Source organism: Ambystoma mexicanum, chromosome 11, assembly GCF_040938575.1.
Source record: "Ambystoma mexicanum isolate Mex_15411 chromosome 11, UKY_AmexF1_1, whole genome shotgun sequence".
NCBI lineage: Eukaryota > Metazoa > Chordata > Amphibia > Caudata > Ambystomatidae > Ambystoma > Ambystoma mexicanum.
The window spans coordinates 581,921,874-581,939,277 of record NC_090934.1 but is presented as its reverse complement, the minus strand read 5'-3'; positions in this window follow the sequence as shown (position 1 = coordinate 581,939,277).

The following is a 17,404-nucleotide window of genomic DNA, read 5'->3' as shown; positions in this document are numbered from 1 at the left end:
CACCAATGACGGACTGGATCCACTGTCCATCTGTGACTGTTCTACTAGGTAACAGACATATCGTTTGGGTCTCCTCTTGGATCGTGAAGCAGACGGCCTGCTTGATCACCACTCTGGTGGTGCTCTCTCTTTTGCCTTCCTTTCTTCCACCCTCTGCAGGTTTCTTTGATGAGGTGGTTCATAGTACTGACTTATACCTCCTGGGAGGGTCTGTGGTTGGTTTCCTCTTGTGTGTGTTATTCTGCCACCTCTACCCTCACCCTGCGCCTGACTCTGGTACATGTGACATACAGTATGAAGTGGTTTTCTCCTCTGCATGCGGACCATCATCTGGAAATGTGTTTCCGCAACGGTAGCAAAAGGGTTCTCTGTTACCTTTGTGTGGTGGCGTTGTTTCCATTTTCTTGACAATATCCAATTTCCCAGTGGAGACTGTTACGTTGCTCAGGGCCTCTACCTGAAGGGCTAATGCCACGTTTGATCTTGCTAGGTATTATTGAAGAAGTTCCACTGATACACGCTGGCCTCAAAACAAATTATTAAAGACAAATGCACTATTAATGAAATATGAAACCAAGTTTGATGTGTGCCAGAGGATGTTACAATTTATTGGGTATCTATACTTATTCAGGCGTCAAACATTTGCTAATTACAAAAAATATATATTATATATATTATTGATAAAATATGCCAAGAATGCCAATGCCAACACGTGTTTCGGCCTACTCAGTCTTCTGCAGGGCACTATATATAACAAAACATTACTAGATTATTTACACCCGGATGTATGTGACCTGTAAAAATACAACAAAGAAAGAAAGGGAAAGAAAGAAAAGGAAAAGAGAGCACATTAATGATATTGAATGTCTAATACACCCTATCCAAATCTAGTACGCAAAACATCAGTCAACCATCAATCTAAACCTTTGGTTAGCTATTAATGACATTTATGCATGAAAATTCATGAAGTTTGAGTCACATTATTTAAATCATTCGGTGGCTGCTATTACCACATACAAAAACAAAAGCAAATTCATTTCTAGTTGCCAACTTATATACTCATTGTACAACATTCTTTTTGCCTAAAAAGAGCAGGAACCTGCATCAACCCTCATGCTAATTCATTAGTTAGAATCTAAAAATCAATCTACTCTGCAATGTTGTGCATTCAAACCATCAGGAGTAACAGAAAATCTTGCTTACTGTTTTGAAAATAGAGTTTGTACCAATGTCAGAAGTAACTGAAAGTTTATTTGAATCCTTGAAACCTTCCCTGGTTCTCATTGATGGCACTATGTACTATGTGAGGAATCTCTTCCTGTCTCATAGAAGTGCTCCATAAGAGTTCTGCAATATATTAAAAATGCAATTCATGTGATTGGGCGCTACCCACAAAACATGAATCATTCAGAGCAAAGCATTACTGAAACCGTATTTACAAATGATAATCTTACTGTGCTTCAGTATTATAAACGAGCAATGCTCAGTTTTTTATTTATTCCTGAAGTTCTCAAAGCGCAGTTCACTTCAAGCAGTTTTCCCTGCTACAATGTCCCTTTAGTTGCAAATATTCGCCACTATTTAAATACTGTCAAAACATAACGCATGTTGTTTCCTGCGTTAGAAATCCAATACTGCAGAATTCCCATTTAATGAAAATTATCCTACTCATATTCCGCATCTTACACTTACCTAGCAATAGAACTTTGATTAGTCACGCTGTCCTCCGTTTATTGTGAGCCCCAACATTCTCCGGCAAACAACCGGCATCTACGGTCTGCCTCGTATTTGAGCAGTCACGTGAAATAGTCATGTGATATGATATGATATGGCATTTATAACGCGCCTATACACAAGTGTTTCAAGGCACGACGTGGCAAGGGAGGGGGAACAGAGAGAAGACAGCGACAGCGATCCTACTAGGCCGAGTGTCGTTCAGATCGTGCAAGTGTAGGGGAAGGGGAAAAGTGCGGAGTGGGATGGGGGAGGGGACAGTGCAGTACATGAGGTAATAGAATAAATAAAACAATAAGAGAAGTAGGGCCAGCTGGTGGCAAGTGCAAGGGTAAGTGCAGACATCAGGTGTCAAGTGCTGGTGGGGACTGAAGGGATACAGAAAAACAGTCACCAAGTGCGGGGGTTGCCAGGGAGGCAGTGCAGGTGTGTAACTGGTGGGCGAGGGGACCTGGGCCCCGAGATCAGAGGTTGGCCAGGTAACCCAAACAGTTTCAGCCAGGAATTCAGCAGGTGAGAGGAGGAGAGAAAGCAGAAGCAAAGAGGAAGGTTTTAAGGTGCTTCCGGAACCAGAGATTGTTCTCCTCAAGTTTCATGGAGGCAGGGAGGCTGTTCCAAATGGAGGCCCCAGCGAGTAAAGAGATCTACCACTAACTCGTTGCTTGGAGAAGCGACTGACCTTGAGGAAGTTGGAGGTGGATGAGTGAAGAGCTCAAGAAGGAAAATATTTAGGAAGAGAGAGTTGAAGATATAGAGGCCCCAGGCCCCAGAAGGCCTTGTGGACAATGCAGAGGGTTTTGAACTTAATCCTCGCAGCCACTGGGAGCCAGTGCAGAGATTTCAGTCCTTGACAGATACGATCCCTGGGCTTGAGGCCAAAGACAAGTCTTGCAGTTCTATTCTGGATGAGTTGCAGAGGGCGGAGAGTAGAAGCATGCAGATTTAGAAAGAGGCAGTTGCAATAGTCCAGCCTAGAGAGAACCATTGCTCTGGAGACAGTGAGCTTCTGGGGAAGGAGAGGAAAGGGAGAGTATCTCTGAAGAGGTGCAGCTGGAAGTGTGAATTCTTTGAGATGTCAGAGATGTGAGGAAAGAAGGAGAGTGTGGAGTCGAAGATGACACCGAGGTTTTTAGCCTTGCAGGTGGGAGCAGGAAGAGGGCCAAGAGAGGCCGGCCAGAGAGTGACAGGAAAGGAGGGAGCGGGTGTGCTGATGAGGAGAATCTCAGTCTTACTGGCATTAAGGCACAGATCATTGGCGGCACACCACTCCTGGATAGCAGACAGAAAGTCAGAGATGAGACACGGAGAAGAGGTGGCCGAAGGTATCCTGAAAATGAGCTGAGTGTCATCCGCATAGCACTGAAAGTTGGGGAAGAGGGCAGCAATGTGGGGGGGGGCAAGAAGTGGCAGGTATTGGTTGAACAGCCAGGGAGAGAGGTTAGACCCCTGGGGGACACCACAGGCAGAGATAGAGATCGAGGAGAGGAAGGACCTAAGTAGGACCTGAGAGGGTCGATCAGAGAGGAAAGAAGTCAGCCACGCCAGGGCCTGACCGGTTATACCCAGGTTATCACAGAGACGGTTGAGCAGGATGGCATGGTTGACAGTGTCAAAGGCAGAAGAGAGATCAAGAAAGATGAGGGCACAGGGGGTGTTAGAATCAAGGTTTGAGAGCAGGTCTTCATGGATGTTCAGGAGAGCAGTTTCTGTGCTTCTGGCAGCTCTGAAGCCAGACTGGTGGCCATGAAGGCAACCAACAGATTCAGTGTGAAGTTTAAGCTGGGAGATAAACAGATTTTCCTGGGGTTTTCCCAGGAAGGGAGTGATGGAGATTGGGCGATAGTTAGCCGGGCAGGACGGGTCAGCAGAGGGTTTCTTAAGAAGAGGGTGCACAAGTGAGTGCTTCAGGGGGGATGGGAAGACTCCAGTGGCGAAGGAGTGATTGCAGAAGTCAGCCAGTGCAGGAGCCAGAGAGTCAATGTGGTCCTTAATGGTTTTGGAGGAACAGGGATGAACCTGTTTTGATGAGACTTTCATAGATCGGACTGTATGGAAACCTCATCTGGGGAGATCAGGGGAAAGGCAGAGAAGGACGGAGGAGAGGTGGCCGAAGAGGGGCCAGAGGAAGAGCAGGGAGTACAGGGGGGAGGAGGATAGGAAGAGAAAGAGGACAGGATGTTCTGAGTTTTAGAGATGAAATGAGAAGCTAAAGCAGTGCAGAGGGCTTGGAAAGGGAAAGGAGAGGTAGAGACTGGTGCAGGATTGGCCAGTCCCTTGCAGATTTTAAAGAGTTTGTCCGAGTTGTTAGATGCTGCAGAGACGCAGGCTTTGATGTGAGCTCTGTTCTTGGTGCGTACAGAGAGCAAGTATTGGCTTTGGAGCAGGTGGCAGGGCAGTTTGTCAGAGGATGTACCAGAAGCATACCATTTCCGCTCAGCAACCCTGCACTTGCGCTTGAGGGTGATGAGGTCTGAGTCATACCAGGAATTGCACTTGGATTTGGGCTTCAGGCAGATCCTCATAACAGGGGCAAGAACATTGAGGATATCAGATATAGCAGAGTGGAGCATGGAGAGGGCTGTTTCAGGGTGTGAGTCAGCCAAAGGGGGATGGGGGGAGAAAGTGGCAGTGAAAGCCTCAACTGACACACGCTTCATGGGTCGGATAACAGAGAAGGTAGGTGGCAGTGTTGGAATTGGCTTAGCCTGGGGGGAAGAGATGGTGAGCTGGGAGGAAAGGAGAAAGTAATCACTCCAGGAGAGAGGAGTGGTGAGAGGGATAGAAATGGGAAGGTCTGAGGAGATCAGAACATCCAGTGTGTGCCCTGCAGAGTGTGTTGGGCCAGAGGGGAGAAGATAAATCACGTGACCCATTTGAGATGGGAGTGTTCCTATGAAGAAATTATACTAGACCCTTTATTTGCAAGTCGTGATTACATTGGAACCTTATTGTTATGAGTACCATTGTGTATTGCTGCTACCCAGCACTTTATCCGGCTTGTCAATTATGCACATCTCACTGCCAACCGGCAACATGAGGACTGGCCTCATTAATGCCATTACTACTATTCGGGGAATGGTGCCAACCTGTATTTTAGTCTTTGCAATTTGGCATTTTTCTGAATGCACGTTATCCCTATATGCCCAGACAAGTTAGAACATATCCGACTCCAGTGAAATGTTGACTTTTTTTCTTGTTTATCATTAATTTATATTACTAACTTGCTGTTAACTGCATATGCTTATGTAGGATACCATTATTTTCAAGGCTTCAAACCTTTGTATGCCTAATTGTGACCAGCAACCAATGTATATTATGCATTATCTCTTATTCACAACTAGTAACATCAAGTCTTGGTACTTTAAACATGGTGCTCTGCTTTTGACAGGCAATACTGAACAGCGAAGTAGGACTGTGGTTGCCATGGCTACTCAGCTACATTACTAACCCGAAGCACGGTGTCTGTGTTCTTACTGCAGATGCCGACGCTTATGAACGGAACCACCTCTTGCGAGGTAAGCGCTAAGCCCCTCACACCAGCCGCATGCTCATCCCACCCGCAATAATATACCCAGGCGCTTGTCGCACTTCCACACAGTGCTGCGCGATGGATGCGCTGATCTTGAGATCTAATTTGAAAATACCTTTAAATCACGTGAGGATCTTAAAGGAGTCCTAATGCACTGCATGTACACATCGGGTATCACTACATGCTGCACAGATTAGCCTAAATGCACTTAGCTATATCTGATTCCGCATCGTACCATTATGATACATGTTTGTCATATGCTGTATTACAACCAGTGCCGCGTGCAGGACGCCGCACCAGCTCCATACTTTGGCAACATTCTTACGTTTTTTAAGCACGTTTGCCCAACATGCTGACTCTGATGGATCCTGGGCCATCTGCCCCCTTAATTAACTAAGATCAAGCTATGCTTAAAACGCATAGGTTGCACTTTTCTATGTTTATCACCTTTCACTCCAAGCGGAGTGATTATACAACACAAGCTCTTAATTCCTGCAGATATTCCAGGGCACCATTTATGCAATACCGTCTATTTTTACCCTACATACCTATAGCTAAATGCATTCATTGTTCTAACAGGTGGGATTCATCCCATGAACATGGCAACTGACAAATTGTAAAATTGACTTACATTGACACCCACTAGGTAAGAACTTACTCCTACCAAGGAGGCAATATCTATTATCCTAACGATATAACATATTGCTTAACAAGACTACAACTGCTAACTAATGTATTATACTCTTTCTTTTTCTTGTTGCTTTCTTTTCATTTCTCCCTTGTCTCTTTGTGATAAATCCTTGCCATATTGTTCTTGCACCATTTGGAATTTGTGTACTCCTGTGTTTGGATAGTTTTATTCACTTTTCGGCATGAATACCTCATTTAATCTAATTTCTTCATGTTACACACTATTGCAAACTGTAACTTGTTCATAATTATGATCATTTACTTTAGCCCTGATTGAAAAAGGAGAGTTTGTCGCCGAAACACGTGTCTCAGAAAGGGCACTTTTTGAATATATTTTCATTGTTTTCACCATCACTGAGTGTGTTTCTTTATTGACCTTTGGCGCTACATTTTAAGTGGAGTGGGGTTCACCTGATCCCCGAGCATGTCCTACTCTTGTTTTAACCTGACAACCCCCCCACCCCCACCCACCGAGCTTGAATAGAGTTGCCAGAAAAGAGTAACGTTTCCGTTTGACATTGTTATGAGTTGATTGGAAAGTGTCTTGATTAGACATGACTTGCGTAAAATAAATATGACCAGACAGTTCTAAATCCGCTCGAATTAATTTCTGAAATTGAAGTACATTTGGGAAGTAAACAATTATTTCATTGTTCAAATGACATGATTGTAGACACACTATAAAGACTGTAGCTGCCTAGGCCTGTGTTAATGTTTAGATAGTTTCAACGTATTTGTCGACCCTGCTGTTTAATGAAACCCTCATTGCAAAGGATTGACATTTATCTGAGAATTAATATAATGTCATATTGAACTATTTGTTGATGGTCAATTATAATCTCTTTGACTACACCATCTTGGTAATGTTGTAAAGGGAAGGGAAGGTGGAATCACATTAAAATTTGAAAGCATTTATGCCAAGGTATGATGCAGGTTCATCTGCCCATTTCTTGGTAACCATTCTCATCTGCACTGAATGCATGCACAATTCTACATATTTTACATGAATCCATAATTGACATTATCATGTTGGTTGAAGAAAATAGCCCTAATTATTGTACACCAGGAATTGTACCAAAACCAATATATTTGTCTCTAGGGATAATGTAGGTTTATCTACCCATTTCTTGGTGACCATTCTTTTTTGCACTGAATACATACACAATTCTACTTATTTTGCATGAATCCATAATTGAAATTATCAAATTGCTTAGAAAATAACCCTAAATGCAATGCCCCAGACATTGCACCAAACCAAAACAATTTTGACATGGCAGCACAGAATATTTATATAAGAAGACATTCAGTTCATGTTCCTTATTGAGTCCAAGTTTTAAACATCTCAATTTGCAAATCATCCGTGCTTCCAACTGACGTAGACATAATTGCTGATCTCCTCCTCTGATGTGTGCCTTGGCTTGTTGCAAACCCACAAACCGGATATCTTGGCTAGTGTCACTTTGATGATAGGTTTGACAATGGGTGGCAAAAGGAAGTTTCGGTTCTTGCCTACTCAAATTAGCAAGATGTTCTCGTATTATGACTCTCAATTCTTGGATTGTGCTACCTACATAGACTTTCTTGCATGCACATATATATATGTTTGCTTAATTTGGCCTATGATTTCAATCACAAAAGTGTTGTTGTTGAGATATTTGTGAAATGAGAAAATCTTTCTTAGGGACCTTGCCATATTACTAGAAAGTCATCTATATAACATTTCCATAGATGTATTTCATGTGAGTATTCATGTATATCATAAACATAAATGTGTTTATAAGAAGGCCACAAACAGATTTGCTAAAGTAGGAGCATATTTTGCCCCCATGGCGATACTACTGGTTTGCAGAAAGTATTGTTTGTTAAAAATACATTGATTGTACTCAAAGAAAAGATTTAATCATTTGTACATGTGTGCTATGTGAAGCTTAGAAAGTCCGCAAAGAGAAATCTATGGTCTCCAATGATAAGTGATGCAGAATTGAAGTGTACAGAGATTTCACATCAAGTGTTGCTAAATGGAATCGTGGTTGCCAGGTAACTTGATTTAGCAACTGAACTGTATGAGTGGAGTCTTTCAGATATGCTAGATTGCGGAGTAAATATATTCAGATAGGCCTTCTGTAGCCCAACCTTGACCACTCATAATTGGTCATACTGAAAGTAAATAATCAAATTCTTTATGCACCTTAGGCAGGAAGTATATAGTTGGAATTAGGGGTTTTGATCTGATTAGAAAAGCCCTTTCATTACCTATTAACAGGCGCTTGGTGTACCAATGTTGTACTAAACTTGTTAATTCATGCACAGTTTGTTTAGTGGGTTTAATACCCAGGACCTTATAACAACCTGGCGTAGATAGGTGGTCATTATCCATTTTTATGTAGTCTTGCCTATTTAAAAGAACAGTATTTCCACCCTTATCGGCTTCTTTTATTATGATGTCAGGGTCAAGAGCTAAATCCCATAGGGCTGTTCTTTCAGTCCTAGTCAGATTCAATGTTTTGCTTTGAAAACCTCTCTTTTTCCCCATCTATGTAATAATGAATGTCATTCGCTACCGCTTGATAAAAAGTGTCAATCACATTTTCTGTTGTAGAAGGTGGTGTGAACTTGAATCTTAAATGATGTTCTTGGATGTCCAAATTCCTTTGATGGACCCCTAACTCCTGTTGATCTTGCTAGGCGCAGGATTTCTTCCAGCGACTGTGGTTTTTGGAGCAGTCTTTTCCTGAAGTCAGCACATTCACAACCCACAATGATTTGAGACCTCAATACTTCTTCATTAGAATAATTGTTAAAGTCACAATGTTTGAGGCGGATGCAGAACGCATTACGAAAGTATCCATGGATTCTCCTTTGGTTTGCTTTGTCATGTGGAAAACGTGATGTTCGTAGTCAACATTTGTGTATGGCGTGAAGTAGTCTGCTATAACTGTTCTAAGCCCTGTATAAGTGTCAGTGGATTCTGCTTGGGAGTAATCCACAATATCATGCACATTTGTACCAGTGGCTAATGCTAGTAGACTGTGCTTTTTTTCCATCTTCAGAGGGCCTATAGCCTTGGTGTATACCTCAAAGTCCCTCACCTATTTTTTCCAGTTGGGTCCCAGACTGCTGGTTTCAGATAGATCGAACTGGCTGGGTATTTGCATGACTAGGTTATCTTGAAGCCTTGAGGGTAGAGCCCCAGGCAGCATGACGGGCACCGTTAGATTCTCTGCATCAGACCTGAATGCTGTGTGCACAGTATAGACTGAAGCAGCACATCACTTAACATTCATTTTGTTTCTGGAACACTTAGTTTTCCAATGGTGAGCTGTGCTTTATGGTCAACTGGATATGAAGAAAACACCACGTGTGCACTGTTCCGAGAATTTGCAACACTTCCTCTGTGTGCTCAATGAATATGTGCACATTTGGGCCTCTGCACTCTTATTGCCGCTGTTTTTGGCTATTTGGGGCAACCCTAAGCCAATGCGTGATGTGAGTGTCCAAATCATTTGTTTCAGGTGGCACGAGCTTCGCACTCACCAGATCACCGTATTTGCTCAGCTCTCTACAACAGAGCCACATTGTAATGCACTTGCGCCCTTTCTTCACCGGAGCAATGCTGTCCTCCCAGCGCAGCTCCACAGCAGGTGTCCAGTGGATCCTCACTCTGGCAGATGCAAGGACCGCTCTACTTCATGTAGCACTTCTGTGAACAGCAGGGTTCTAGGCCACCACATTGACATAGTCGTTCTCAGCACCAGCATCCACAAAAACAGCTTGTTGCTAAATCTCTGCCACCAGTTTCATGGCACGAGCAGGACAGACCACCCTTGTCGCCAGTTGGACATCCCTCAACATGGCCCTGTAGCTTTCTGGCAATTGGGAGCGGACACATAGAGAGAAGGACGCAATCAACTTTATTGCATCAGTCCTTAACCATTAGTGACTCCTCCCTATCCTGTTCCTCCCCTTCCGGCCACCCCGCACGCTGTACCTGCAGGCTCCCTCCGTGCACACGTGACCCCTGTTATGCCTAACGAAGTACATTACAAAACTCTTTCTTTTTGAATTCATAGGGCTTCCCTCACTCCATGACATGGAGGCCTGCAGCCTGGAGGGGATGAAGCCATCTAACTTCAAAAAGAAATAGTTTCTTTTTCAGGTCACTCTGCCTTTATGAAGAAATTATTTCCGTTCAGAAATAGTTTCTTCAAAAAGGCAGAGTGACTTCAAAAATAAACGATTTCTTTTTGAAATCCAAGTGCCCCGCCAGGATATGGGGGCCCCCGCTACGCCAGTTCTCCTTAGCTCTTTCTCACTGCTGCCTACTTGGTATGCATTATGGGCAGGAAGACAAGATCTATTACCCACACCATGCCAGGACTAGGTTATTCATCCTGATTTGCTTTTCCTTTTAATTCTTGTACCCGCACATTATGCCTATTTCAACAGAAGTGCGCAACTATACGTACCAAAGAGCCAAGATAAAAGAATCTGGGTGCAGTACTCACACTTGGCATTGCACAGCTTGAGTTTAAAATGCAGGACTGCAGGAATGGACAGGTGTCAGTGATGCTGGATGTTCTACTGATAATCTCATGGGAAACCTGGGGATGCCTGTATGCCCTTTGCAGTTGTATAATAGAATATCCTTACTTTTCCATTTTTTGAAAAGGTATGTAAATTACTATTATGCCTTTTGAATAAAATATGTCGTTGACAGGGCAAAAAACAATTACTTTTTCTCACAAACAGCTTGATAACCCGTTCATTCACATATAAGTAATCAGCTCTGGTAGGATTTGGCTTTAAACCATAAATGACAACAACAAAACAGTATCACTTTTCTTAAAGATATTGAATATTACACATGAAAGGGTCACTGGTGAACTTGCCATCTCTACCCATTTTCTTTAACTGCTGCATGCAAGACAGCCTTCACGGAACAGAAGGACTGAAAATCCCAGCTTGGTGAAACAGGCTGAAAGATGCTGCAGCAGGAAAATGTGATAGAACAATATTTGTTTAAAAAACGCTGGTTCCAAAAATACACTTCTCTTTTGGTTACACATACTGATGTTCACCCTCATGAGTGGATGGAGGGGTGGGAACGATGGAGGGCAGTGGCGTCAGCGTGTACTAATGATAACTCCTAATTTGGTCCCTTGACATACTGATCTTGGTCTGATCTGCCGGTATATACGAATTAGCTATACCTGACCTTCAAGTGGGATTATTGGCTATTGCAGAGAGAATGGTTCAAAAGGCTGGTATTTGTGCAGTGTCTCACAGAAAATGTAAAATGAGTGCCTCCCCCTTGTGCCCACTTGTGGATGCCTGCTCTAAAACTTCACAGGATTCTTTATCCTGTATAAGAGTGTCCAGTCCTCCAACAGCAGCCATCTCTTAACTGTGAGGAGCATAGGTTTTCACTGATTGTTGCCATCTAGCTTTATTAATATGTAAATTAATGGCAGTGATAAATGGTGCATTGTCACGTTTAACTGTCCCTTGACTTGATTACGAAGGACATAGCTATTTCTCTCATCTGCACACATCTCCAGTTATGGACATCCTGGTGCAGATAGCTAATGATGAGAATAAATCATAGGGGATAGTTGCTTGATAAAACATTGTTTTTCTTCATTATTTTTCAGTGCCAAGCCTAAGCCAGAAATTCATGTTTCCAGGTCGGCACCAGTCAGTCGGCATGTCCATGGAGGGTGTAACTGGTTTGAGCAACGCACAACCCCCTGAGTCACTGCTACCGACCTTGCATTAGCCACACTTGCAGAGGCAAACACTATCCCATCGAGCAATACCCCGCCCCAGCCATCTCAGTGGCCCTGCCAGCCCTTTCAAGCCCTCCTGCCTCAGGTGCAATCCTGAACCTCCATCTGGATGCCATTCTACTTCATGTAGATCTTCATCCTATCGAGGAGCTTCAGCTTGCTGAAACAGACAGAAAGTATTTATAATCAGTGGCAGCAAAGATACTGTAACTAAGAGCGTAGCAGGAACATTTGATAGAACATAATTAATTGTACCTGGTCCAATTCCATCCAGCGGTTTTAGCTGCTTGCTTGTTCAAACATGTGACTGTTTCCTCTGTCAGAAAATGAATAAGGACTAGGCCAAAATAGCGTTTATTACTTTTTTATTAACTTACAATGGGGGACACTGAGTTAAGATGGTCATCACTTCCCAAATCCACAGAATGTTAAGGGTTTTGTTGCATTAAATCTTATCACCTTAACTCTGCTAACTAAAGATTGTTTACTGAATTTCAAGGGTTTTGTTATTTTTTTATTTATTTTTTATTTTGGTTGGTTAAATTAAATTAACCTTTCAAAACAAATGTTTACATAAATAAAGAAAATATAAAAAAGAAAAAATGATCATAGTACAATTCACATCGCATCACATTAGAAAGAAACACATTATAATTTTAGAAAAGAAAACATAAGTACAGACCATCATCAGAATAGTAAATCAGAATGAAGCAAAAAAAAACTTTCAACAAAATACTTAGCTAACTCAAAACAAATTTAAAACCACACACAGATTAAAAATAAAACTTAAACATATATAAACATCTAGTAGCTGAGAATAAAATCACTAAATAAAACTAACTATATATTCAAACTGTGTGCAATACTGCATTTAAGAATTGCATAGTGACTATTCTTAACGAAATTTTAGGTGTAGCAAGTAATTCATACCATAATTCATCAACAGAACGAGTTATGTAATGTGTTTGAGTTAATTTGTGGAGGATAGTTTCCCTTTGTTTCTCCAAAGCAACACACACAATTAGTATGTGTTTTAGTGTCTCTTCCATTCCACCAATTTTACAGAATCGACAATGCGATGCATCAGCTTGGATTAAACCTCTTCTTAGTAAGATTTGATTAGTTGGGCATAAGTTCATACGAAATCTTAAGATTTGGTTTCTTAGTGTGACTGACGGACACTTCAGTAAGTAGTCACCTACCTGCCAACATTTTTTATGACCAAAGAATGCTCTGTCAAAGTCTCTTAATTGTGAGCATTTCTGTTGCGTAAGGCGCCAATGAAGTTGATAAAATTTAAGCTTGGCTCTGGTTGGATTGTTAAGCAGGAGATCTAGCGAGATGTCTGCTTCAGTCAAGTCGGAGAGAACAGTAGCTCTCTAGTTTGCCGGAAACGGATGTTGAGAGTGCAATAGATAGTTTGCCAATATTGCAAGCAAATTATTTGCAGCTAAACCCGATAGACATTTTCGAAAAAGACAACATCTCTTCCAGGATATTTTCATGTGAATTGATAGAGTGCCTAGCTCAAATCGCAGGAGAGCATTTGGTGTTGAATTGGGAAGATAGAGTATTTTCTTCCAAAATTGGGCTTCAATTCTATTCCAATACCATGGCTTTTGTGGGAGCCAAGTCTCAGCCCCTTAGGTGATGATGTGGATTACCTTTTGTTGATAAAATGTTAGAACATGGACACAGGAGAATTTACCAAACTTGGCCTGGAGAACCTTGGCCTGCGAAATTAGACTGGAGATTTTCCCATTTATGCTACTTTGCTGAGGATTGTTTGTAGTGAATTGCTGAACATAACACCAAGATATTTGTATTCATTGACTAGAACCAGTTTTTGATTTTGTAGGAACCATTCATAGTGTTTTGGTTGTTTCAGTTTGCTTTTTCCCAGTTCCATAACTTGGTTTTTCTCCAGATTGAGTGTTAAGTTGTTTTTGGCAACAAAAAGTTCTAGTTGGTTAAGCAACTCCTGCAATCCACTTGGCGTATGTGAGATGAGAACAAGGTCATCCGTATAGAGAAGCCATGTGATGGCCTGATTGCCAAGTTTTGGCGCATCATTCGTTACCTTCAAGAATTCAACTCCCAGGTCAAAGATAAATAGATTAAACAGAGTTGAGGCAAGAATACAGCCTTGTTTAAGGCCACGTTTAGTGAGGATTATTTCCGATAACAGCCCACTCAAGTTCAATTTGACCTGCATTGTAGTGTTGGTATGGAGCAGATTTATTAGCGAGTTGAGAGAAGGTGGGCAGCCAAAGCTCAGCAATTTGTTAAAAAATAATTGACGGTCCAGAGTCAAATGCGACTTGAAAGTCTACGAAGGCCAAGTAAAGAGGTTGGTATATTGTCGCGTAAGCTGCTTTGATAGCGTTAAGCATGGTCATTTTGATGATAGTGCCAAGGTCCGCAACAAAGCCAGTTTGGAAGGGTTTTCACTGGAGGCCCAGATGTTGAGATCTCTTAGAATAATTCGGCTGAAAATCTTCCCGGGTGCATCTAGAAGTGCTATTGGGCGATAGCTCGCCGGATTCGTGCGATCACCTTTTTTATAAATTGGCACTATCACAGCTTGGCACTAAGATGGTGGAATACTTTGCTTCGTTTGGATAGAAAGAAAAACAGTATGTGGGATATTTGCCCACAAATCAGGATTCTGTTTTTGAGTGAAATTTGACAGGCCATCCGGGCCAGAAGCACTAGACGAGCTGGCCTTATTTATGTAAAACAGCACATCATCTCAATCGAAATTGAGAGAAAAAGGAAGATTAACCGACCCTAGCGGCAGTCGATCAGAGCTATTTTGTGGGAGATCATAGATGTTCGTGAAATACTCAACCCAGGTTTTTTCCGATACACCATTAAGTTGAGATGATAACTGAGAGCACGTTGTGCCCGAGTTGATTAACTTCCAGATCTGAGAGGTGTTTTTACTTTGAACCACATGGAGCCACCGCTCACCATCCTTTTGATACATTTCTGCCGTGTGAGCCCATATCCAAATTTTATAGCCAGTCTTTAACTTGCGTAAAGATGACTCACAATATTGTGGTGGAAGGAGCAGAATCTGCCTTTTTTGTTTTCAAAATAGGGACTTCCTAAATCTGACAGATTGATCGAATATGTGAGTAGGACAAGTAGTGTTGGTTACTCTACCACCAGATATAAGGGGAGATGCAAATAAATGCATTTTGCCATGATATTCCGGTGGATCAAATCCCTTCTCTAAGAGAAGATAATGGTTGTTCACTAAATCAAGACCAAACGCTTCCAAAGCAGGATTAGACCAGTGTAATCTATTCTGCTGAGGATTTATGGTCAAGTTTCTCAGCTGTTGTTGTCGTGACTGTAATCTGCCCTGGGCATGAACCATAATTTAACCGTCAGCATCAGATGATCACTAGATGTAGAGGGCAAGATAATGAACTTAGAAATTTTACCAAATAACAGTCTGTCTACATACACATAATCAATAGTTGCTTTATGTGACCTGTTTGACCATGTGTGAGAAGGTGGGATGTCACTTTTAAATGCACCATTCAGCATTATCAAATTTTGTATTTGTATCTGTATTTATTTAGTTTATATAGCGCTTTAACCCAAAGCGCTGCACATTTTAACAACGGGATACATTTAACAGTTAACATTATAACAGTAACAGAGGAAGCAATTTACAATTGAGAATCAGACCAACAAAACAATAAGTAGAGCAATTAACTGGAGGGGAGAAGGAGAGTAGAGCAGTAGAACTGGGAGGGAGAGGGGGGAAGAGAAGGAGGATGAGGGAAAGGAAGGGATGATGGTGAGAATGGAAGGGGGATGAGGGGGAGGGACATGAACAAGGAGGTAAGGTAAGGGGGAGGGGGGCAGGGAGGGAGGAAGGGATTCATGGCGGGGGATGGAGAAGGAGAGATTTGAGGGAAGATCGGAATGAGGAAAAGGTAGAAATAGAGCAGAGCGAGAGAGGTAAGGAGTTCCAGTGAAGGGGGGCTAGGTGATGCAAGGAGTGGAAGCGGGATGTGGCACAAGGGGAAGGAGGAACAGTGAGAAGGAAGTGGTTGGCTGAGCGAAGGGAGCAGGAGGGAGTGTAGAACGAGAGGAGGGGGAGAGATAAGGGGGAGCAAGACCATGGAGAGATTTAAAGACTAGGGGCAGAGAAATTGAAATTTGAGTTGGGAGTGAAAGGGAAACCAGTCGAGGGAGGAAAGGGAAGCAGAGATGGAGTCACGGGGGGAGAGGAGACGGAGAGTGCAGACGGCAGAGTGGTAGATAGATTTAAGGGGGGGCGAGATGAGAAGTAGGGAGTCCAAAGAGTAAGGAGGAGCAGTAGAAGAAGCGAGAGAAGATAAGGGAGGAGATTAAGAGTTTAGTAGCATGGAAAGTGAGAGAGGGGTGGACTTTGCGAATATTAAAGATGTGGAAGCGACAGGCACGAGAGGTGAGAGAGATGTGATGGGAAAAGGTGAGAGAGGAGTCAAAGTGAATGCCTAGGTTGCGAGCGTGGTCAGAGATGGGGAGATTGGAAGGGGGAAAATGAATGAAAGGAGGACGAGAGGGAGTGGGAAGAGAGTTGGAGGGGAAGAAAACTACTTCAGTTTTATCGGTGTTAAGGGAAAGGAAGCGAGAAGACATCCAATTTTTTATTGCAGTAAGGCAGGAAGAGAGTTTGAGGTGGAGGTTAGGAGAGAAGGAAGAGAAGGAAAGTAAGAGCTGAGTATCATCGGCGTAGAAATGGTGAGAAATGCCAAATGAGGAGATAACCGGGGCAAGGAGGGAGGTATAGAGTGAGAAAAGGAAAGGGCCAAGTACCGAACCTTGGGGTACACTGTATTCCAGAGGCTGGGCTGGGTAGGAGAGGAGCGGCCTCCCCAGGAAACAGCAAAAGAGCGGGACGAAAGGTAAGAGGAAAGCCAGCTAAGAACAGAGCCTTTGAATCCGAAGGAAGAAAGAGTGTTGAGAAGAAGGGGGTGATCGACAGTGTTGAAGGCAGCAGAGAGGTCTAGGAGAACAAGGACAGAGGATTGCTTAGAGTGTCGAGCGGAGAGGAGGGAGTTAAGGATGTAAGTGAGAGCAGTTTCAGGAGAGTGTTTAGGACGGAAGCCAGATTGAAAGGGAGGAAGGAGAGAGAGATTAGTGACAAAGGTTGAGAGTTGCGAGTAGGCCAGGCGCTCGAGGAGTTTAGAGAGGAATGGGAGAAGTGAGATAGGACAAGAGTCATAAAGAGAGTGGTAGGAGAAGTATGATGTTTGGTTGGAAAGCGAAGGAGATTTGAGCCAGAGTCTCTCAAGACGTCGGAGGAGACGCTGCATGTAGAGAAGTTGAGGAGAGAGCCAAGGTTGAGAGGGTTTCCGGGTTGGACGGAAGAAGGAAAGGGGGTGAAGTAGATCAAGAGAGGAGGAGAGAGTAGAAAGTGCATCGTTGGCCGATAGTGAAGCGAAATCTTGGAGAGAGGGAAGAGAAGAAGAGCAGGTGTCGAGAAAAAGGGAGGGATCAAAGTTGCGAAGGTCGCGTCATGAAAAGATGGAAGGGGAAGGCTTAAAAGAAGAAGGGTTGGGAAGGGGAGTGAGAGAGAAGGAGAGTAAAGGGCGCGAGATATGAGAAAAGGAGGAGGAAGAGGTGGTGAGTGAGGCAGGGACAGTGGTGTTGTGAGGAG